Source organism: Notamacropus eugenii, chromosome 1 (genome assembly GCF_028372415.1).
Source record: "Notamacropus eugenii isolate mMacEug1 chromosome 1, mMacEug1.pri_v2, whole genome shotgun sequence".
In the NCBI taxonomy this organism is placed as follows: domain Eukaryota; kingdom Metazoa; phylum Chordata; class Mammalia; order Diprotodontia; family Macropodidae; genus Notamacropus; species Notamacropus eugenii.
In genome coordinates, this window is record NC_092872.1 from 553,249,213 (window position 1) to 553,275,328 (window position 26,116).

The window sequence follows — 26,116 nt, forward strand, 5'->3', positions numbered from 1 at the left end:
GCAAAGGAGTTGGGGTTGCAACCAAGAAGAACTTAGCCAGAAAAATTTGTGCTATCTTGAATGGAACTCATGCACGTTTAATAAACTAAAGGATTTTCAAGTAATTGTGAAGAAAAGACCAGAACTAAATGGAGAACTTGGTCTATGAGACTCAGGAGAAACATAAGAAGGTAAATGATAGAGGTCAATTATAAATGAAATAATAAGGTCAATATCTGTATTATATGAGAAAATAGCTGAATTTCTATTTTAATGTACACCATTATAATGCAAAATATTTTATCTTAAAAAGCAAAATGCAATGTTCTATAAAACTTTAGATTTTCTATGATACTACTTCCTAGCGCTTTACCATGCTACAACAATACACCATCAATAAATTCAAAAGAAGTTATTAAATATGCAGAAATATTCAACTTTAGAAGCTTTAAAATCTATCTGGAGTGGCCCCTCAAAAGCTCCTACTTACTTTTAAAAATGGAGACTCTCCCTACAAAGAATTAATCACATTTACCTACACATAAGTTTGTATAATTTTTATGCTGAAGCTAACAATAAACTGCATTTGAGTTCACATTCTCAGCAAAACAATGACTTTAATCACACAAAAAATCTTTACAGCAAGATATTCATTTGCTCTTCATCATCATCATCCTGATCCTCATCTTCCTCATCTTCATCTTCCTCCTCCTCATCAGGTTCATTCTTCTTAGATCCTGTTGGCCCACCAGGGCCCATCTTTCCTCCATCTCTCTTGCCCTTGCCATGATATGCTGCAATATCCTTTTCATATTTCGTCCTTAGTTTAGCAACTTTCTGTTCCTAAGGTAGTTTGTCTTTGGCTGACTGTTCAGACCACAGTTCCCCCAATGTCTTAGCAGTAACTCTAATAGAAAGGCCTGGGTGTTTACTTTTGATCTTTGGATGATGTTCAGCACAGAAGAAGAAGAATGCAGATGGTGGTCTTTTGGGAGCATTAGGATCCTTTTTCTTTCTTTTCTTATCACTTCTGGGAGGAACAGAGTTTTTCATCTCTCAATCATACCAAGCTTTATCTCCTGTTGCAAGGTCTTCAAACTTGAACTTTTCTTTTGCAGACATGATTTTCTGTCCCTCCAAACAATGTTTTGATACTCAGTAAAATTTACAGGAGACTCTGGGTGCTTCTTCTTGTGCTCCTGTTGGCACATCTCCCTGAAGAAGGCATAGGAGGACATTTTGCCTCCTGTCTTGTGTGGGTCTGATTTACTATCCTGACCAGCTACCTCTACCTGCTCTCTACCTGCTGTGGGAGGTCTTTGGGTTCCTCAGGTATTGGTGTGGTGCTCACTCAGGGAAATAAATAGCTATAATTCTTAAGAATATTATTACTACTTAAATAATTTGAAAGAGGATACATAGATAGAAAGCTTGGAGTTGAGTTGAATATGATGGAATGATCCTAAAAAATAAAATTGGATAAGGATATGTAAAATGTAGGAATTATCTCATTAAAATGAGGCATGAAGGGAAGATCTGCTACAATGGGAACAGGAGAGGGTGAAGGGCTGGTAGCAGTAGAACCTTATTCTAATCAGAACTGGGTTAAAGAGGGAGTAATATATATATATACACACATACAGACATTGATGTCTTAACTTACAGAGAAATAAAAGACCTAACTTACAGAGAAATAGGTGGTCAAGGGCATAGGACAGGGGTGGGAAACCTGCAGCCTTAAGGATACATGTGGCTCTCCACATCTTCAAGTACAGCCCCTTGACTGAATCCAAACTTCTTAGAACAAATCTCCAATCTAAGGGATTTGTTCTGTAAAACTTGGACTCAGTCAAAAGGCCATAACCAAGGACCTAGAAGACTAGATGTTATCTGCAGGCTATAGGTTCCCCAGCCCAGGGGAAGGATAAGGGAAGGATTTTTAGAAGGTTGAGTAGAATAAGGAATAGAAGGATAAGGGGAGAAGATAAGGGAGGGATTCTTAGGAGGGATTTGGAGTAGGGAGGCAGGGATTTGAAGTCAATCAGATATTTGAGAATGGATAGAGTAAAAAGAAAGGGAAAGAAGGATAAACACTGATGAAAATAGGATGTAGGGAAATGCACAACTTGTCATTATAACTTGAATGTGATGAACTCACCCATAAAAAAGAAATGGATAGCAGAATAGATTAAAAATCAAAACCCAACAATCTATTGTTTACAAAAAAATCACATTTAAAAATGAGAGATGTGCATAGAGTAAAAATAAAGGACTGGAAGAGAATTTATTATACTTCAACTAGTGTAAAAGAAAAGCAGCAATAGCAATCATAATCTCAGACAAATTAAAGATAAAATAGATTTAGTTAAAAAGAAAGATTAACAGCGAAACTATGTTATGATGAAAGGTACCACAGATAATGAAGTAATATTGATACTAAACTTGTATGTACCAAATGCTATAGTATTCAAATTTTTAAGGGAAAGGCTAAGTGAATTACAGATGGAAATAGACTACCAAACTATAATATTGAGAGACTCCAAGCTTCTCCTCTGAGAATTAGATAGATCTAACCATTTAATAAACAAGAAAAAAGTCAAATAGATTAATAGATGCCAGGCCTAGAGGCCTGTGGGCTACCCGAGTCTTCTTACCTCACCTCCCAAGGTCTTCGGTTGGCCAAACCAGATGCTCGTATGAGAGAAAGGACGTTCCAGAGTCGAACAAGGGTTGAGCTTTATTTCAGGGTCTAGTTACAAGTGCAGGGAAATTCTTCCTTAGGAGGGAAAGAAAAAGATCTCCCAAGGAGGCAAAGATCTTACAATAAGAGATTGGAAGTAGAAGTATAAGCGGGGAGAGAGGGGGAGGGGAGAGAAGAAAGAGGGAAAGCGGAGCCTTGTGTCCTGTCCGCTCCGCGCCCCTCTGCCCAAGAGAACTTTCAGGCTTTCCTGATCCTACCTAAACTCTCCAGCAACATAGTTTGCATCTGAATACCATGCTGTTAGATAACAATAGTGTGCCCAGATCCGGGACAATCTCGAGGGCAGGGAGAGCTCTCTCCCATCACGTTTCTCACGGGAAGAGGCGGAAATACACGAGATAGCTCAGTTCACCTCGATTCCCAGTCGTTTCCTGGGGGGGTCTCGTGAGAACTCTAAGATTTAGAAGTTCCCACCTTTACCCGCCCGAGACTGTCCACCTGGAATTGAGCTTCCATCCCCAGAAAATAGATTTTAGATAAACTACATATGATAGATATCTGGAGAGAATTCAGTAAGAATAGAAAAGAACATACCTCTCCCCTACACACACATACACACAATGGTACATTGTACCTTAAAAAAGACCATATATTAGGGCATAACATTTTTATTGTTAAATGCAGAGAAACAGAAATATCAAATACATTCTTTTCCTGTCATAATGTAACAAGATTTTATTCAATAAAAGACAATGGACTATTGGTTAGAGAGATGCAAATCAAAACAACTCTGAGGTACCATATCACACCTATAAGATTGGCAAACATGACAGAACAAGAAAATGATAAATGCTGGAGAGGATGTGGGAGAGTTGGAACACTAATTCATTGTTGGTGGAGCTGCGAGCGCATCCAACCATTCTGGAGAGCAATTTGGAACTATGCCCAAAGGGCTACAAAAATGTGCATACCCTTTGACCCAGCAATATCGCTACTAGGACTATATCCCCAAGAGATCATAAAAATGGGAAAGGGTCCCACATGTACAAAAATATTTATAGCAGCACTCTATGTAGTTGCCAAAAACTGGAAGTCAAGGGGATGTCCATCAATTGGGGAATGGCTGAATAAATTATGGTATATGAATGTAATGGAGTACTATTGTGCCATAAGAAATGATGAACAAGAAGACTTCAGAGAGGCCTGGAAGGACTTATATGACCTGATGCTGAGTGAAAGGAGCAGAACCAGGAGAACTTTATGCACAGCAACAACCACAGTGTGTGAGAGTTTTTTCTGGTAGACTTAGATTTTTGTAATAACACAAGAACTTCTTACCAAAAAAAAAAAAAAAAATCCCAATGGAGGATCTCAAGGCAAAATGCCTGCCACACTCAGAGAGAGAAATATGGAAGTCACTCACATATTGTAGCAGATCATGTTTGTGTATGTGTATGTGTTTGTGTATCATGTTCTGATTTGTTATACGGATTCTTTCATTTATCTTAGTCTGACTACATAGCATGACTATAGTGAAAATATACTCAATAGGAAAGTATATGTAGAATCTATACAGAATTGTACGCAGTTGTGGGGAGGGAGGCGGGTAGTGGGGGGTAGGTGGGGGGGATAAAATCACAATTGTATGGCAGTGATTGTTAAACATTACAAAATAAAAAAAAATAAAATAAAAAAATAATAAAAAAAATAAAAAAAAAAGACAATGGAAACAGAGATTAAAAATTAATTGAAGACTAAACAACCCAATCTTTAAGAATGTGTTAAAAGAATGAGTCAGAGAAACAACAAATAATTTTATTAAAGAGAATGATAATAAAAAATATAAAAATGTATGAGATGCAGCAAAAGCATTAATCAGAGGAAAATTTACATCTAAATGCTGACATTAATAACATAAGGAGTAGACCAATAAATTAGTTGTGATTTTTTTTTTAAAGTGAGAAAAAGAACAAATTAAAATCCCCAATTAAACTCCAAATTGGAAGTCCTAAATATTAAAAGTGAGATTAATAAAACTGGATGTAAGAAAACCATTGAAGTAAGAAATGAAACTAGAAATTGGCTTTATGAAAAAGCAAAAAAAAAAAGATGAGCTATTTTTTAACATGAAAAAAGAAAAGAAAGCCATTTTTATTAGTATAAAACATGAAAATGGTACATATATCACTAATGATATGAAATAAAAGCAATTTTTAGGAGTTATTTTGCCAAGTCATATGCCAATAAATTTAGCAAATTATGTGAAATGGAAGAATATTTACAAAGCTATAAACTACCTAAATTAACTGAAAAGGAAATGAAATATCTCAATAAACTTATTTTATTAAAAGAAATTGAGCAGGTCATGAACAAGCTAAGAAAAAAAAAGTATCAGGGCCAGATGGACTTACAAGTGAATTCTACCAAACATTTAAAGATCAGGCAATTCCAATCTTAAATAAATTATTTGGAATAATAGGCAAAGAAGGAGTTCCATTAAACTCCTTTTATGAAAAAAAAAATGTATTGCTGATATCTAAACCAGGAGTAGCAAAAACATAGAAAGGAAATTATAGAGCAATTTAATTAATTCAAATGGATGCAAAAATTCTAAATAAAACACTAACTAGGAGAATAAAGGAAAATATCTCAAAGATTATATGTCTTGACCAAGTTGGATTTCTACAGTGAATGCAGGGATGGTTTAATACATGGAAAATTATGAATTTAATTGATTATATCAATAACAAAAGTAATAAAAATCGTATGATTATATCAACAGATGCAGAAAAAGCTTTTGACAAAATGCAATACTCCTTCTTTTTGAAAATATTCAAAAGTACAGGCATAAATGGATTTTTCCTTAAAGTGATAAGAAGCAACCACCCCAAATCATAAGCAAGCATTATTTGCAGTGGGAATAAGCTAGAAGCCTTTCCAATAAGATCAGGAGTAAAGCAAGGATGCCCATTATCATCACTATCATTCAATATTGTATTCAAAATCCTAGTAATAGCAACAAGGAATGAAAATAAATAGAAGAAATCAGAATAGACAATGAGGTAATAAAACTATGTCTTTTTGAAGATGATATACTTGGAAAATCCTAGTGATTTAATTTAAAAAATAATTGAAAAAAATAATAATTTTAGCAAACTAACAGTATATAAAATAATCACATAAATCAGCAGCAGCATTTCTATATATCACCAACAAAACCCTGGAAAAAGAAATAGTAAGAGATACTCTATTTAAAATATCTGCTAGAGCAGCAGAACCAAGATGACTGAGTAGATATAGGTCTTCCCCATACCCATCCAAGTACCTTTAAAAAAATGACTTTAAGCAAATTCTAGAGCAGTAGAACTCCAAACAAGACAGAGTGAAACACATTTCCAGCCTTGAAAGGTCACTAGGAAAGGCCTGCTAAACAAGGGTGAGAGAAGAGTGTAGTACTGTGCACGCCTGGCCAGCATAGACCAAGCACCAGCAAATCTAAAGCAGGCCTCATGGTGACTGAATCACTAGCAGCAATGGTGGTTTCCAGACTTCTCAGTCCGTAGATGCCAAAGCCAACTTAGAAGGTCAACAAAAAAATTCTGTCTCACCTAGGTGAGAGTGAGCACAGTCCAACACTGGCCATGCCAGCACAGCCCTGCATAGTTCCAGGGTGAGAAGGAGTGCTATCATAGCAGAACTTGTTGATACTGCAGAGGAAGGATCTTTTTCAGTTTCAAGTCAGAAAAAAAGTGCTTCTGGTCACTCATAGACCACAGCACAGGTTAGAAGACTAGTAAACATGTCTCCTTAGATCATACCCCTTTTTTAAAAACTGAAAAATTATAGGTCCCAAGACATATCTCTGAAAACAGATGCACAAAACCCCTGAAGCTTGGGACAGTGCACCCTCCACACTGAAAGCAGAGCCTTAACTTAACAAAGAGTTAAAAATCAAATACGCTGGGGAAAATGAGCAAACAGAAAAAAACAAAAACAAACTTTGACTATTGATAATTACTATAAGGACAAAGAGGATCAAAGCACACATTCCAAAAAAGACAACAAAGTCAAAATCCTCCAAGAAAAGTATGAATTGGGTTCAAGCCATGGAAAAGCTCAAAAAGAATTTTGAAATCAAGTAAAAGAGATGGAGGAAAAATTGGGAATAGAAATGAGAGTAATGTAAGAAAATGAAAAATGAGTTAATAGTTTGCTAAAGAAAAGCCAAAAAAAAAAAATGCTGAAGAAAATAACTCCTTACAAAATAGACTAACCGAAACGGCAAAAGATGTCTAAAAAGCTGATGAGGAAAAGAATGACTTAAAAAGCAGAATTGGGAGGAGCCAAGATGGCAGAGCAGAAAGATACACATATGCTAGCTCTGAACCCACAGCCCATAAAATACCTGTAAAGAAGAACTCCCAACAAATTCTGGAGCAGCAGAAGGCACAGAACAACAGAGTGGAGGAGATTTCTGTTCCAGAGAGCCCTGAAAATCTGATCCAAAAGGTTAGTCACGCCCAGACCCAGAACAGAGCCCAGCCCTGCCTTGGCTGCTAGGCACCTAGAGGAGCAGATCCAAGTATGCTTCAGGGACGGAATCTCCAGCAGCCATGCAGGTCCTTCCACCCACAGGTGCCAAAGGTCAGTGAGAGGATTTTTTCAGCTTTCCAAGAGGGGAGCGGGGGTCCCCATGACTCAGACCCCCTTGGGAGGTAGCAGCAGAGGCATCAGCAGACAGGGGCTCCCAAAGCAGACAGGAGCTCTGATCTATTGTTGAAGGTCTCTGCATAAACCCACTGAGGGAACTGAGCCTTGTGTGGTGGCCCTGCCCCGATCTGAGCACCTGAACTTAATCTGACACTGAGTAGCAGCCCCACCCCCGCCAAGAGCCCTGAGGCTGGGGAGCAGCATTTGAATCTCAGACCCCAAGCGCTAGCTGGGTCGATCTGGTGGTGAGGTGGGTGTGGAGAGGACACTCAGAAGTCAAGTCACTGGTGGGGAAAATGCCCAGAAAAGGGGAAAAAAATAAGACCATAGAAGGTTACTTTCTTGGTGAACAGATATGTCCTCCCATCCTTTCTGATGAGGAACAACAATGCTTACCATCAGGGAAAGACATAGGATTCAAGGCTTCTGTATCCCAAACATCCAAAATAAATATTCAATGGGCTCAGGCCATGGAAGAGCTCAAAAAGGATTTGGAAAATCAAGTTAGAGAGGTGGAGGAAAAACTGGGAAGAGAAATGAGAGAGATGCAGAAAAACCGTGAAAATCAGGTCAACACCTTGCTAAAGGAGACCCGAAAACATGCTGAAGAAAATAACACCTTGAAAAATAGGCTAACTCAATTTGGCAAAAGAGGTTCAAAAAGCCAATGAGGAGAAGAATGCTTTCAAAAGCAGAATTAGCCAAATGGAAAAGGAGATTCAAAAGCTCACTGAAGAAAATAGTTCTTTCAAAATTAGAATGGAGCAGATGGAGGCCAATGACTTTGTGAGAAACCAAGAAATCACAAAACAAAACCAAAAGAATGAAAAAATGGAAGATAATGTGAAATATCTCATTAGAAAAACAACTGACCTGGAAAATAGATCCAGGAGAGACAATTAAAAAATTATGATATAGTTAGTCTTATACAACACAACTATTATGGAAGTCATTTGCAAAACTACACAGATTTGGCCTATATTGAATTGCTTGCCTTCCAAAGGGAAGGGGTGGGGAGGGAGGGAGGTAAAGAAGTTGGAACTCAAAGTGTTAGGAACAACTGTCGAGTAATGTTCTTTCCACTAGGAAATAACAGATACAGGTAAAGGGGTATAGAAAGTTATCTGGCCCTACAGGACAAAAGAGAAGATGGAGACAAGGGCAGAGAGGGATGATAGAAGAGAGAGCAGATTGGTCATAGGGGCAATTAGAATGCTTGGTGTTTGGGGGGGAGGGGACAAAAGGGGAGAAAATTTGGAACCCAAAATTTTGTCAAAATGAATGTTAAAAGTTAAATAAATAAATTTAAAAAAAAAACATTCTTTTTGGTAAGTGTATGTAAAAAAATAAAAATAAATAAAAATAAATAAAAATAAAAATTATGGGACTACCTGAAAGCCATGATCAAAAAAAGAGCCTAGACATAATCTTTCATGAAATTATCAAGGAAAACTGCCCTGAGATTCTAGAACCAGAGGGCAAAATAAGTACTCAAGGAATCCACCAATCCCTTCCTGAAAGAGATCCAAAAAGAGAAACTCCTAGGAACATTGTGGCCAAATTCCAGAGTTCCCTGGTCAAGGAGAAAACATTGCAAGCAGCTAGAAAAAAACAATTCAAGTATTGTGGAAATACAATCAGGATAACACAAGATCTAGCAGCTTCTACATTAAGGTATCAAAGGGCTTGGAATATCATATTCCAGAAGTCAAAGGAACTAGGACTAAATCCAAGAATCACCTACCCAGCAAAACTGAGTATAATACTTCAGGGGAAAAATGGTCATTCAATGAAATAGAGGACTTTCAAGCATTCTTGATGAAAAGACCAGAGCTGAAAAGAAAATTTGACTTTCAAACACAAGAATGAAGAGAAGCATGAAAAGGTAAACAGCAAAGAGAAGTCATAAGGGACTTTACTAAAGTTGAACTGTTTACATTCCTACATGGAAAGAAAATATTTGTAACTCTTGAAACTTTTCGGTATCTGGGTAGTTGGTGGGATTACATACACACACCATGCACACACGCACAGAGACAGAGAGCACAGAGTGAATGGAATAGGATGGGATCATATCTTTAAAAAATGAAATTAAGGGGTGAGACAGAAATATATTGGGAGGAGAAAGGGAGAAATGGAATGGGGCAAATTATTTCTCATAAAAGAGACAGGCAAAAGATATTTTAGTGGAGGGAAAAAGAGGGGAGGTGATAGAAAAACATGAAGTTTACTCTCATCACATTCAACTAAAGGAAAGAATAAAAGGCACACTCATTTTGGTATGAAAACCTATCTTACAATACAGGAAAGTGGGGGAGAAGGGGATAAGCAGGGTGGGGGGGATGATGGAAGGGAGGGCAATGGGAGGAGGGAGCAATTTGAAGTCAACACTCTTGGGGAGAAACAGGATCAAAAGAGAGAATAGAAGCAATGGGGGGCAGGATAGGATGGAGGGAAATATAGTTAGTCTTACACAACATGACTATTATGGAAGTCATCTACAAAACTACACAGATATGGCCTATATTGAACTGCTTGCCTTCCCAAAGGGAATGGGTGGGGAGGGAAGGATGAAGAGAAGTTGGAACTGAAAGTTTTAGGAACAACTGTTGAGTACTGTTCTTGTTACTAGGAAATAAGAAATATAGGTAATAGGGTATAGAAATTTATCTTGCTCTACGGGACAAAAGAGAAGATGGGGACAAGGGAAGGGAGGGATGATAGAAGAGAGGGCAGTCTGGTGATAGGGGCAATCAGAATGCTCAGTGTTTAGGGATGGGGGGAGGGAACAAATGGGGAGAAAATTTGGAACCCAAAATTTTGTGAAAATAAATGTTAAAAGTTAAATAAATAAATAAATAGAATATCATTTAAAAAAATAGAAGACAATGTGAAATATCAGAAACTGACCTGGAAAACAGATCCATGACAGAGCATTAAAAAAAAAATTATTGGACTACTTCTAAGTCATGAGGAAAGTGGAAGAGAATAAGAGAAGGGGTGGTAGAAGGCAGGGCAAATTAGGTGCCTGAGTAGTTGGAAGCAAAATACTTTTGAGGAGACATAGGGTAAAAGGGGAGAAAGAATAGAATAACAAGGGTGATATAGGAAGGAGGGAAATACAGGGAGCAATAGTAACTGTGGAAAAAGTTTACTGACAAGTTTTTCTGACCAAGGCCTCATTTCTCAAATGTATAGAGAACTTAATCAAATTTATAAAAATAAAAGTCATTCCATAATTGATAAATGATCAAAAGATATGATCAGTTTTCAGATGAAGTGATCAAGCTATCTATAGCCATATGAAATATACTCTCAGCTGCTGTTGACTGGAGAAATGCAAGTTAAAACAATTCTAAGATACTACCTCATACTTATTAGATTGGCTAATAGAACAGAAAAGGTCAACAAATTTTGGAGGAGATGTGGGAAAAATGAGACTTTAATGCTCTATTGGTGGGACTTGTGAATAGATTCCATCATTTTGTAGAGTGATTTAGAAGTATGCCCAAAAGGCTATAAAACTATGCATACCCTTTGACCTAGCAATGCCACCACTAAATCTGTATCCCAAAACATATAAAGAAAACAAAAAAGGAAAAAGATACACGTACAAAAATATCTATAGCAGCTCTTATCTTGGGGTAAAGAATTATAAATTGAGGGGATGCCCATCGATTGGAGAATGTATGAACAAGTTGTAGCATGTGATTATGATGGAATACTATTATACTATAAGAAATATTGATCAGGATACTCTCAGAAAAATCTGAAAATACTTTTATGGGCTGATGCAAATTGAAACATGCTACGTTCAAATTAGCAGCAATATTGTAAGATGATCAGCTGTGAATGACTCAGCTACTTTCATCAATATAATGATCCAGGACCAATCTAAAGAACTTATGATGAAAAATGCTATCCATCTCGAGAGAAGTAGCTGATGGTGTCTCAATACAGATTGAAGTATACTTTTTTTTGAACTTTATTTTTCTTGAGTTTTTTTTGTCTGTGTTTTCTTTCACAACATGACTATCATGGATGTTATTTCCATGACTATACACATATAACCTTTATACAATTGTTTGCATTGTCTTTCAGGGAGGTTGGGAAGGGAGGAAAGGAGAAAATTTAGAATTCAAAGTTTTAAAAATTAATATTAAAAATTGTTTTTATATGTAACTGGGGAAAAATAAAATGCTAAATAAAAGCAAAAAAGAATAATGAAAGACTGTATAAAATACCTGGAATATATCTGCCAAGACATGACCAGATACATTATGAACATATTATAAAACACTTTTTAGACAAATAAAGTCAGATTTAAATAATTGGAGGGATATTAATTTTTTCATGGTGTATCAGTAAGTACCCCATCATACACAGGGGGACCTGCTATCTATCACAGGTTCTTAGATTTGCATTCATAAAGGGAAAGGCAATTTTTGAGGGATTAACACTCACTTTAATCAAGCACATGTATCATTCCTTTAACCAACCAATCATTCACCTAGTTCAGGGGAGTCAACACCTGGAACTTCAAAGAAAATACAGAGAAAGTAAAAATCAACAGACATGGCTTCCTCTGCCTGAATTCAACAGATGGTTGGAGTCCAACTGTCTGACCATAGCTACCAGAGAGGGATGCATGACATCTGAGTTCTCAAGGCCAAGGTGGGGGTACTCCTTAGCGTCTTCCCAGAGTCCTCATCTGGCCAAACAAACACTTCCAGTCAGTAAGCCTCCCAAATAAAACCCCCACCTCAGAGTCTTTATACACTTTTGGAGCCAGAGGGCATCCTATCCCTTGAGATCCAGTGCCTCGTTAACAAAAGGCAAGAATCTTCTTACAAATCTTCCCAGGCTAGACAGTGGGTGGGAAAGATCCTCCTTAGTCATGTTCAAATAGAGACATCATACTTCTTGATAATACTAAAACAAAAACAGCAAACAGCAAAAGATCCTATTTTGCTTGCCATTATACATGGGTGGGCAGAGCCAATATAATAAAAATGACAATTCTACCTAATTTACTTACTCAATGACATTCAATTAAGCTCAATTAAAACTATTTTGCTGAGCTAGAAAAATAATAATAAAATTCATTTGGAAGAAAATAAGTCAAGAATTTCAAAGGAATTAATGGGAAAAATGTAAATGAAGGAGGTTTAGCAGTATCAGGTTTTAAACTATATTATAAAGCATTAATTATCAAAACTCTCTGGGACTAAGAAATAGAAAGGTAGATCAGTAAAACAGAGTACAAACACAATACATAGTACTAAATGATTATAGTAACCTTATGTTTAACAAAAATAAAGATTTAAGCTTTGAGAATAAGAATACACTATTTGGTTAAAAAAAATATTTGGGGCAGAAACTGGAAGTAATCTTGCAGAAATTTTGTACAGATTAGTATTTTACATATTTACCAAGACAAGGTCAAAAAGAATACATGAACAGATATAAAAAAGAGATATTATAAGAAACCTAGAAGAACATGAAACATATTACTTGTCAGATGTGAATAGAAGGATTTATGAATAAATATGATAGAATTTCAAGATTTAAAATGGATAATTTGGATTACATTAAATTGAAAATGTTTTACACAAATAAAACCAATATAGCCGAGATTACAAGGAAACTCAAAAATTTGGGAGAGCGGGAATTTATAGACAATCTCTTAGAGACCTTTGTCAAATTTATAAGAATATGAGTCATTTCCCAATTGAGAAATGGTCAAAGGTTACGAATAGACAGTTTTCTGATGAAGGAATCAAAACTATATATAGTCACGTGAAAATGCTCTAAATCATTCATTAGAGAAATGTAGCTTTGAGAATTCATCTCACACTTATCAGATTGGTCAAATTGATAGAAGGGGAAAAATGACAAATGTTGGGGAGGGTGGAAAAACTGGAACATCATTACACTATTGGTGGAACTATGAACTAATTCAAACATTTTGGAGTGCAATCTGGAATTATGCCCAAGAAGATATAAAACTGAATGTCCCTTTTGACTCAGAAATATCAATCACTATTAGATCTGTTTCCCAAAGTAATAAGGGAAAAAGGAAAAGAACCCATATTTTCTAAAATATTTACAGCAGCTCTCTTTGTGGTGGCAAAGAACTTGACACTTAAGGAATACCCATTAACTAGGAATGCCTAAAGTAGTTGTGCTATGTAATTGTGATGGAATACTACTGCACTGTAAGAAATGATGAGCTGGTTGATTTTAGGAAGAAACCTGTAAATATATGAAATAAGGAAAAGTGAAGTGAGCAGAACCAAGAGAACACTATATACAGTAATGTCAGTAGTTTTCAAAGAATAATTGTGAAAAACCAAGTTATTCTGAGTACTATAAATACTTAGATTAACTATAAAAGACCTATGAAGGAAAATTTTATTCACCTCCTGAGAAAGAACTGGTAAAGAGAAGTATGCATAGTATGGTTTTACATATATTTAAAAATCTGCATCAAATGGTAACCTTCTTTAGTTTTGAGTTGGGAAGTAAGATAATTCAGAATTTAAAATGTAACCAAAAAAATAAAGGAAAGAAAAGAAATTAATCTCAATAAAAAAAAAAAATCAGGGTCACATATGCAATCAGTCTTCATAATAGTGTAATTTTATGATTTCCTGGTTTTCCCAAGCTTTTTTTAATCCTATCCATTCTTGAGTAAGAATGATTGTTTTTATTTTATAATTATATATAAATATATGCTATATATAACATATTAAATATTTATTATATATTATATTATATGAATTGTATTTATCATGCCTCAGGCAAGAGTCTATTCATGCCAGAGTCAAGGTTTTTCAGAAGCTACCAACTTGTCCTTCGGTTCTGCTAACTTAAGTCTACCCCATTGATAATCCTGGTCCCTAGCAGTTTCCAAAGAATATTAGGAGTCCACCTTTATATTTAAAACTTGGAGGATTCTTAAAGATTATTTATTCTGACTTGTCCTGTTAGAGATGAAAAAAGGGAAATGAGATATAGAGGTAAGAGTTTTACTCTTATATCTGAGGAAGTACTGACTTCATGATAGAATGAACCAAGTTGAATTATTTTAACAGTTTACAAGCTGTGACAGCAAGGACCTGACATACACAAGAGGGCTTGCTGTACAGGTTCTTGGATCTGCTTTTCTAAAAGGAAAGGCAACTTTTTAGAGGCCAACAATCACTTTAATCAAGCACATGTATCATTCACTTAGTTCCAGGGGAAAATTCAACACCTTGAACTTCAGAGAAAATACAAACAGAGAAACAAAAAACCAAAAGGCAGGGCTCCCAACTGTCTGACTGTAAGCAATACATACATCACAGTTCAACAGACAGATCCAACTGTCTGACCATACATACATTACCAGAGAGAAAAGCACCAATATCTGGGTTTTCAAAGTCAGTGGGTTTCTTAGTGGCTGCCAAAAGTCTCATCTGGCCAAAAAAACACTTCCAATGAGTAAGCCCCAAAGTCAAACCTCACCTCAGAGTATTTATACATTTTTTTCAGAGTCAGAGAGCATCACAACCCTTGAGAACCTGTGCATTAGAAATTAACAAACGTGTGAGCCTCCCCTAATAAAGCTTCCTTTAATGGGAAGGCCCATCAATGGGTGGGGAAGATCTTTAACTCTAATTAACATTACACAAGTCAACCAAGTCTTAAGTGAATAATTGAAATTCTTGATCTTTCAAGTGATATGAAATTCATACATGAGGTACACGAGGATGCCTCTCCAACTACTGCAGGGATAGCATCAGACAAGGTTGATGGTCCTGCCAGAAAATTGCAATTCAGGTTTAGTAACATGTAGGGTATCTTAGAACTGGGGTCAAGAGGCAGAAGCTTATATCCTAACTCTGACGATTGCTAGCTTTGTGACTATATCAGTCAACAATACGTTAGTAAACAAACATTTATTAAGTGCTTGTTCCATGCCAGAGACTATACTAACCCCCACCAAAGGATTTCAAATAAGGTGAAAATAAAAAATAAAAACAACCCAGTCCCTGTACTTACGGAGCTCACATTCTAATGGGGGAGAGTACATGCAAATAACTAAGTATGTAAAAGACATATACAGAGTAGACGGAATATAATTTGAAAGGAGAGAAGGCCAAGGGCACTTGATTCAGCTCGAGTTGAACCTGGAAGGAAACCAGATAATCTGAGAAGGAAAGATGAGAATTCAAAGCAATTGAGGCATGGGGGACAGTTGGTACAAAGCCACAGGCCTTTAAATGGAAGTACTGCAAGTAAGCCAATGTGTCTGGATCACAGAGTATAGGAAGTAGTGAAAGAAGACTGGAAATGTAGGAAGGGACAGATGTTGAAGAACATTAAATGTCAAATAGAGGAGTTTATATGTGACTCTAGGTATAATAATAGAGAGCCACCAGAGAACTTTGAGCAGGGATAGGAGATGGTCAGACCTACACTTTAAAAAAATCACAATGATAGCTAAGAGAAGAATGGATTGCAGTGGGGAGAACCTGAGGCAAGGAGAAAAGTTAGAAGATTATCGCAGTAGTCTAGGTGGAAGGTGGTAAGGGAATGCACTAATCTTATGGCTATATACTTTGAGAGAAGTGAGCATATATGAGAGATGTTGCAAAGGCAGAAATGACTATAAAGATGTCACTTCACATTTCAGAGCTTCAGTTTCCTTAACTGTAAAAATGGGGGTGATAATACTTAGATAACTTGCCTAAAAGGGTTTTGGAAAGAGTTTCATAAATGTTAAAGTTCAACAGAAATACTACTATTTCCACAGAAATATTATTCTTACCATAGAAACAATATAGTGTAGTGGGAAAAAAGTAGTAAAACTGGAGTCTGGGCACCTGGGTGTTTCCAAAAGATTTTAATTTTTTTCTCTATACAAATACTTACTAAAAATATACATGCGAAAACATTGCTTTGTCTCTTTGAGTCTCAGTATCATCATATAAAAAATAGACATACTAAAATTTATACACCTTCATTAATCATGCTATTGTAAGGAAAATGTTTTGTTTTAATTTAATAAAAATATTGGTGTGAACTTGACAACATTTAACAAACACAAACCTTCAAATATCAAATTTCAAAACAAAAAATACACACATTATCATAAACATTTATCATTTATTTTGTCTAACAAAAATAAGTAAATTATCCCTTAGCAAAGTAACATGGAACTTGTCCTATTTGTTCACACATTCCCCTTTCCCCTTCATTTACTATATAGTTTCTAGATGTTGTTACTGTTATTGTTACTATTACCTACAAAGCCATGATCAGGACACACACACACACACACACACACACACACACACACACACACACACACACACATACACATTTCCATTTTCCTCACCCCTTATCATATCATTCCTTTGCACATTTCTTTGCATAGTTCATAATTGTTATTTCTCCTGGCATAAAAATATTCCTTTAGGAAAAAGTTTTGTAAACCTTAAAATACTAATGCGATGGTGTCACATTAACCCATACTTAAGGATTGGGACGTAAACCACATTTTACTTAATTTTGAAATGCAATATTATCTATGTATTTTTTATTCATTTGGTTAAATATTTACCAATTTCATTTTAGTCTGGTTCAGGCTGCACTCTCACTCAAGAGTGTTGTGAGTCATGTGGAGTCTCCAGACTCTGGGTTGGACACATCTGCTCTAAAGCATAACAACAAGAATACTAATATTATAATTATAAAAATCAATATAAAATAGTATCACAGTAATCTGACCAAACACTCTTTCTATATGAACTCTATCAAGTAGAAGACAAAAAGATGATGATGATGATAGTGACAACTTGAGATTAACCGCAAATTCAGAGAGACAGTAGTGACCAATCACTGAGACGTTAGCATTTGTAGTCACTGGGAAGCCAATGGAATAGCATCAGTTCCCCAGACACCATCATTAGACAAGCTGCCATTCCTCCATTGCACATATTGCTATTAATTATAGAAGAAAAAGTAATCTGTCTGGGGCAATCAGATAAATAAGGAACTCACAAAAGTGCACATTGACTCTCCACATAAATGATGTGCTCTATAATGCTAGAGAGAGATGCTAACAGAAGAAACCCCAAGTTCTACTAGGTGCTTAAATAGATCAATTTTCTTCATCGTCTGGGTGCTTACTCAACCAGCACAAATTGCAAACTACCTATAACTTCCTCGTCCTGTACAATCTTATCTGCATATTCCATAAATCTTCCATAGGAAAACTACCAAATATACACAATGGCTTCTTCTGGTTATTTTCATGTTTATTGGATACCAATGCAGGACCCAGAACATCTCTATTAGGTACAATATCATTCATATTAACTGAGCCAAAGTAAAATAATTAAGTTGATTGGCATTTAAAATTAAGCATATCTTCAGCTAAAAGTTCATTGTTCCAAGTCTTAATTTGCTTTTTGTCCATAATTTGATTTGAGGTTGTTTTTTTTTTTTTTAAACTGGGTCACCCTATCTCTTCATGGCTAGAAGTTCAAGGACTAATTATAAGCCTGATCCACTGTGATCATCATGGGAGCTTTGACTTGCTCTATTTCTAAACTGGGTCAGTTTTTTGGGTTTTTTTTCAGTCTTTCTATCTCAGAGGTGCACATATCCATTGTAAGAGAACAACTCAAACCTTTACTTGGAACATATCAACTTTTACTTTAGAAATGATTATAACAATTTTAGCAATCTGATTTCTAAGTTCATAATATATTTGCACTAGTAAATTATGAAGTTAAAATGAGAATAGGAGGCTTTGGACAGGGATACTGACAGCAGCAAAAAGTGACAACTTTGATAGCTAAGAAGGAAGGAAGAGAGAGAGGAAGAAAAGAAGGAAAGAAGAAAGGAAGGAAGGAGGGAGGAAAGAAGGAAAAGGGAAGGGAGGGAAGGAAGGAAGGAAGGAAAGAAGGAAGGAAGGAAGGAAGGAAGGAAGGAAGGAAGGAAGGAAGGAAGGAAGGAAGGAAGGAAGGAAGGAAGGAAAAGAAGGAAAGGGTGGAATGAAGAAGGAAGGGAGGGAGGAAGGGAGAGAGGAAACAAGTACTTATTAAGAACCTGTTATGAGCTAGGCACTATATAAACACTTTACAAATATGATCTCATTTGATCCTCACAAGAGAACTGGGAGCTATTATGGCTATCATTATTTCCATTTTGTAGTCAAGGAAACTGAAGTAGACAGGCCAAGCAACTTCCTCAGTATCACACAGCTAATAAATGTCTGAGACTAGATTTGAACTCATGTATTCCTGACTCCTCTATCTACTCTACCACCTAATTGTCTACAAGAGTTAAAAATAATGGACTTGCAGTCAGAAACCCTGGACTTTTACTTCCTGTTTTGCCACTAACTAGTTATTTTTGCTATAGACAAACTACCTTTCATTCTTTTAATTTATTCCAATAAAAAATATTGACCATCTATCATATATAGTATATCTCTGACCTATGTCTAAGCCTCTAAAACCTCATTCTGAGTTTATAGTTTAGAATGATAGACAAGACATATCCATAAGTGATGGCAGTAAAGAACTGTGTGAGAAGCATGATGTGAGTGGTACTAATAAAGGTAACTTTTGATTGGGTTAATGAATATCTCTAAACCTGTCTTCTCTTCTGTAATATCAGAATGGTGAATAGGGTGTCTAAAAAGATCTCCAAGATCTTTTCTAGCATTTTGGAATTTGTCTCTTGCAAATTCTAAAAAATCTGACACAGGAAACAAAGGATCACCTGCTTCTCCAGTAGATAAACTACCAAAGGCTGACACAAAAGGTATTATTCTCTATGAGTTAGATTGTGTATGTGTGTATACACACATGTATGTATATACGTTTATGTATATGTATATAAGCATACATATATAGTATATGATTATCATTACTAGATAACCTAATAAAGGATCAATGAATTTGTCAATTTGAGTACTCATTCCACCAACACAGGCTAAATATGACACCTCTTTGCCTTAGCAGATGCCCCTTAATGGATGCTATTTCTGGAATTTTCAGTTCCCTTAAGCCATCCTAATGATGAGCTCCCTAAATGCAGACAGACCGGACCTCCTTTTCCCCCATGACAAGCTTTTCCCTCCTTTTGGAATATCTTTTGAGAATATCATGTCACCATGACATGGTGAGACATCAAAGGAGAGTTGTTGAGAAGGATCAAATTAGTCAATGTACATAAAGAAAAGAGAGGAGAAGCTTAAGAGAAGCAGCATTTGGACTGTTCTTGAAGAAGATCCTTTGAAGAACAGATTATGGTACATGAATATAATGGAATACTAATGCGCTATAAGAAATGACAACAGTAGTAGTTTCAGAGAAAACTTGCATGAGCTGATGCAGTGTGAAAAGAATAGACTCAAGATAATTTATACAATAATAAAATTATCAAAACAGATGGCTTTGGATAATTTAAGAACTCTGATCAATTCAATGACCAGCTATAGCTCCATAGGACTGATGATAAAGCTACCCATGTCCTGAGAATGAGATAATATATCCAGGGCATATCATCATCATCATCATCATTATCATAGCTAGCATTTTTACAGGTAATTTACTATTTGCAAAATCTTTACTTTACATGTGTCATCTCATTAAATCTGCAGAAATAATCCTGTAAGTTTGAATGGGACCTCTTTTATTTTGAACACATCCAACACAGGAATTTCTTCTGCTTGACTGTAAATATTTGTTACAGAGGTTTTCTTTTTTTTTTTCTTTTTTCACTGTTGAGGAGAAGATGGAAGAAAGAGAAAATAAGTGAATGTTCATTGAAAAATAATAAAATTCAGCTCAAAAAGGAAGATCCTTTATCTTCCACCATTGGAAGCATGGTAGAAGTGACAAATATGGTGCCAATACTGTGGAGAGGAATCCTATTGAATTAGACTCACAATACTGGTATATTTCCAATAGAAGGTACTCTCCATTCTCAAGTGAAAAACTACATGAAACAAGGCACTAGGTTTATTCACATTTGTTTCCCTCCCAGTATAACTTTTGCAAACTGATCAAAATAAATACCATGGAAAATGCCAAGTTTGGCTGCCTCATACAAGCTTCCTGCAAAAGAAGTTGTTGATGTGATTCTCATAGTCAGGTCTTTACAACAGAAATTCCTGGTATGATAGTAGTTTAAAGAAATAGCATTTATATCAGGGAAACATGAAGCAATAATTAGAGGAATCCAAACAACGTTGAATAGCATCACTCTGGCAGAAGAATGGGAAAGGGCAGGGCCACAATGCAAACTCTTCATCTAGACACAAAATTCATATGGGTCCAATGCTCTCTTTTTTGTTCCATTCTTTAAAGAAGAGACATAGGAAAAAAAATGAGGTCATTCTGTCATAATGTCCACTGCTCCTCTTTTGTCTTTTTCTTCTTAGATCTATAACTATTGCTATGCCTATCCTGGGTCAAGCAAGAAAGTTATTATTTTCCTTGTCAATGTGACAAACAAAACAAGATGATTTAGAACAGAACAGCCCAAGAAGACACTCGTGACTCTTGACCTTATTAGGACTGCAAGAGTTAATGAAAATAATAAGAGTTTTTTTTTTCTTTCCTCTTTCCATTATAAGATGCTTTTGTTCTATCTGGTGGTGGGATAGAGGAAGAGGTCTGTCATCCTTTAAGCATTTTTAATGCAATATGCCTTATAGTATTGGAATAGAACTTCAACAAATGAACGTTAGGCAAAAACTGATAGACTCCCACATTCAGGATGTTGGATAATTTCAAAGAGCATAGTGTTATGTGCTTCTATATATACCTAGACTACACCAGAATACTCAACAGTATACTAAAAACCAGTTCTCCTGCCTTTTACCCTTTCTGCTTCCTTCTCATCAATGTATAAAGATGGAGGAAAGTAGATTAATATGTACAGAAGACATTGGAGTTAGGGAAAGGGAGTTCAAAGAATTGGATCCCTGGACATTTCAACAGGCAAAGGTAAGAAGATAGGAAAAATAATACTTATGCAAGCATAAATAGGAGGCCAAAAATGGAAATATTATAAGAGGAGATCAAAGTCAAGATGACTGACTGGATACCTGGCTACTCTGCCATCATGGATTTAACCCAGTCCAATTCAACAAATATTTTATGAAGTGTCTACTACATATCACAGGGCAATGAGGTAGTGTAATGAATAGAACACTGGTCTTGGAAGCAGGAAAAGTTGTCTTCATGAGTTAAAATCTATCCCCAGACACTTCCTAGCTATGTGACCCTGGGAAAGTCACTTAATCCTCTTGTCTCAGTTTCCTCATCTGTAAAATGAGCTGGAGAAGGAAATAGCAAATAACTCCAGAATCTTGGCCAAGAAATCCCCAAATGGGATCACGAAGAGTCAGACACAACTGAAATGACTCAACAAGAACAACAATTGTACATCATATACTGCACTAATCATGGAGAACACAAAGACAAATCCAAATAAATCCTTGCTATTAAAGTACTTACATTCTACATGATGATGTATCAGTTGCAGTTATTTGTCCCCAGTCAACTCTCAAACAATATAAGCCCTATTTACCCTTGTTTTCTTCTATTGAACCTTTTTAAGCTAAACTAGCTATTCTTTTTTTTTTTCTTGGATATTCCAGAATGTCTCCCATTTACTTTGGATGATGTGCTACTACAATAAATAACAATTCTTTATGAGGAGTCAAACCATTTTCCTACCATTAGAGATTCTGTATCCATGCTATGAGTTCAAATGAGTTCTATTCTTCAGCAAGTGATGTTCCACTTCGCATCCCCTCATGCCCTCTAATAAGCTCATGACCTCCACTATCATTGCCATGCTAACTCAGCCTTAATTAACATAATCTCTTTTTGCATTCTCTCTCCTCTGATTGGAGGGTGGAATACCAGACTTGTCCCAATGCCTTTCTTTTCAGCTTACTCCACTTAGCATCTGCTCCTCTGCTTGGTTTCAAGTGCATGGAACAAAAAACAAAATGCCTCTTCTGGGTGCTCCCTAATCCCCAACCCCAACTACCTTCATTTCTGTCTCCATTTGTGTGTTGTTTATATCCCCTTATTAGATTTTAGACTACTGTAAGACAGGATCTATATTTTTATTAATTGTGTTTCCAGTGCTTAGCACAGTGCCATGCACATAGTAGTTGCTTAATAAATGTTTATTGGATTGGATTGCACTGGAAAGAATAGTGCATCCAGATTTTCTTAAGTCAGTTCTCCTTTGAAGATTCTGAACAACCTTTTGAGGGGTTTTATTTTTGTTAACCTACATATTTATGTAATCTTTGGATCAGCATATATCAGTGTTATTTTACCTTGGTGAACAACTGTCCTTTGCCTTATCTTATGCATAACTACTCTCATTTTCTTGAAAGTGCATTGGAAACACTGAATATTGGGCATCAACTCTGTCCATCTTTTTAATTAAGACAATTACATAATGAACACATTCAATATAAAATTTTCTATCCAGGGAGAAAAAAAGAGAGATATTCTCTAGACTTTCCTTTTTTAATACAATCTTTTATACTCTGTTTTCCAGGAACCTTACTATGGGCAGGGTAATAATTTCAATAAGATTGGAGAAGAAGCAGCCATACTTTGGAGTTTGCATGAACTAAAATGGATGAATTTGCTTCAAAATAAAAGGTTTTATTCTATTTTTCCACTTCCTATTTGTCCCATAGGATTTTATAGCTGAAAATAACCATAGAAATCATTTCATCTAATACCCAAATAAGAAATTTGAGGGTCAGAGAGGGCAAATAACTTGCCCAAGGTCACAAAACAAACAAATAATATAGTTTCAATTTCGAACCCCTGTCTTCAGACACCATATTCATAGAGGGATGCTTTTAATTGATCCATCAGTTACCAAAAGGGCTCCTTTTCTATCTTCTAAGAATGAATTTGAAATCTTTAAGAATAGAAGACTGATAAAATGTCTTCTCCTTAAAAAGCGTATGTAATAAAATTTATGAAAACAAATAAGAAACAAATGTTTTAAGCGCCAAAGAAAAAAAATGCAGTAAACTAGACAAGGTCCCTCCCTTCCAGTATTTCACATGTAATTTAAAAGGCATACAAATAAATAATAGTTCTCAAATACTGAAATGGATCTATGGTCTTATTTATATAGAAGTCCTCTCCAACAAAATAGATGACTATATATAGCATAAGATTCTTCTTGTCCATGACCTCTAATAAATTTATCACATGGAATCCTCTATGACCCAACTTGGTAATGGTCTTTGATACATGCTGATTTTACACAACTATACAGATACACCCATTTAGACAATAATTAAAAGTATGCCCAAAGAACACATGATTAAGTACCAAACAAGTCATACAGAAGATGAGTTCTCTTTCCAGGAGTGGCTGTTATCTTTTATTTCTATATCCCCAGTGTCTCTGATAGCTTTCAATAATAGTTCAGTGGATCTATGTTATTATTCTATCCCAAAGACTCTCCTTCAATCTAGGTCCTAAGTTTGCTAATCTGGGTTCTAGGTTGTTTTTTTTTCTTGGTAGGAATTCTCTATGGGACATATCAGATGACTTCCAGGGCATATGAACAACAAGGTAGAGGACTAGATAGTTTCTCTGATTTTCACAACTCCTCAGACCTTTCTAAAACAAAAATTATGCTCCAAAGATAAAGCAACTTTAGCTGTCTCCATAGTCTAAGACATTCAGAATCCAAAAAGAAGGTTAGAAAAACATTAACTGATACTTACTGACTCTGAGCACTCCTGCTTCACCTTCCAAACTACAAGATGGGAAGCCTAGCTAGCAGACTCAAAACAAGACATAGCCTTTCAACAAAATCCATCCTTAAACTCTTGTCTGCCCTCTCTCTTTCCAGTGCTGTGAAAACACCAGTTTCATGCTTGGGCCTTGATAACCTTGATAGCCAGCCCTTCAGGAGCAAAAGCCTGTTGTGGGACTGCAATCCAGAAGCACACTACTATAAAACTCTGAAATACTGGTGCTGGTTTAGAAAAATGAGGAACAGAGGGAGTAGGTGAAGTCTTCAGAGTACAACACTATGTATGATGATGGGGCCAGCTCTCATCACCCAAAAAGCAATTGGTGTGAAGACCTAGGCTAGTGAACTGAATTGACCAGTACGGTAGAAGACTAAGAGACTTTGAGAGACAGTCCCTGAGGAAGCCACAATCAGCATCATAAAGTAAGTAATAAGGAGAAAAAGAGGGAAATGAAATTGCAAATGATTTCAGGAAGAAGAAAACTCAAACACTTTTAACTTAAACAGATAATTCAACAGAAAAACCAGTAACGACAGAAGAAAACATGACTTCCAGACTGAGTGAGTTAAGGCACCTATGAATAAATATCGTGAAACAAAGGAAAATGATTCAATGCTTTATCAGACAAAGGACCTGTGGAATTTGAAGAGAACATAGAACCACAACTCTCCTCCTAGGTGGTTTAAATGAGAAATAAATTGAGAACAGAATGTCTGTGCTGCACAGCAAAAATGATGAGCAGAACAGAAAAAAAATGGAATCTGCAATGGCAAGCCTCATCAAAGAAGCAAAAAAGAAAATAATAAATTGAAGATTCAAATACTCTGAAGTGAAAAACAACCTAGAAGAAGAAAATCAAAATGCAATAATGTTAAAAGAGCATATGCTCAATATTCAAGCAGAACATACTGATCTTGAAGTCAGGATACAGAGAACCAAGTTCCTCCCAGAAGAATATAACATCACAGAAAAAAACAAAAAACAAAACATGATCATGAAGAAAACAATAGAAGAGAATTATCCAGAACTTTGAACATAGAAAATGAAATTCCGATCAATAGTATTCAAAGATGACCTTCAAAAAAAAACCCAAGGCTGAAAACTCCAAGACACGTAGTGTTTAAATTTAATAATTGAATTCAGAAAGAATCTCTACAAGCCATCAGGAGAAAGACTTTCAAAAAAACCCCAAACGTTTAAATAATACAAGACTATTCTGTACCCACTAGAAAAAGGAGGAGGTAATGGAATAATATGTTCTTAAGAGCAATGGAGCTCAAGATACAGACTGATCCTATAAATCTGAGCTTAACCATAAAGGGAAAAAGATGGACATAACACACACACACACACACACACACACACATGAGGCAGCCAGTGGTACAGTAGGTACAGCATTGAGACTATAGTGAGAAAGACCCAAGTCCAAATCTAGCCTTAAATACTTATTACCTTTGTAACCCTGAGTAGGATACTTAACCAATGTTTGTTTCATTATTGAATGGAATGAAGTTAGTGAAGACTTCTTAGCACTTAACAAAAGGCTTTTAGTAGATGGTTAGGCCTAAGTTTCAGTTTCCCAGAAATCATATGCCACATCAACGAACACAACTCCCCTTGGGTTTCCACATCAACATCTACATTTACATCAATGTAATGCCTATTGGTTATTCACAGGGTAGACTGTCACGTTCAGATTGTGAGCCTGCCTCCCAGTCAATGGGAGAGAAAGGCCAGTGAGAGGGTGGGATCTGTGTTAGGGCTATATAATCTCTATGTTTGCCTTCTGTAATTGCCTCACTCTCCTGATTTCTTATCAGAGAAGAGATGCCCTTTCTTGTAAGATCGTAATAAAATCTTGCTGCTTTGCTTCTACCTTGAGATGTCTCTGATTTTTATTT

At 36.0% G+C, this 26,116-nt stretch overlaps 1 pseudogene; it reads right to left on the reverse strand.

Annotated features, from left to right (window-relative positions):
- The window catches only part of LOC140518912 (high mobility group protein B2-like), an 87,945-nt pseudogene that overhangs the window by 16,215 nt on the left and 45,614 nt on the right, over positions 1 to 26,116 (reverse strand).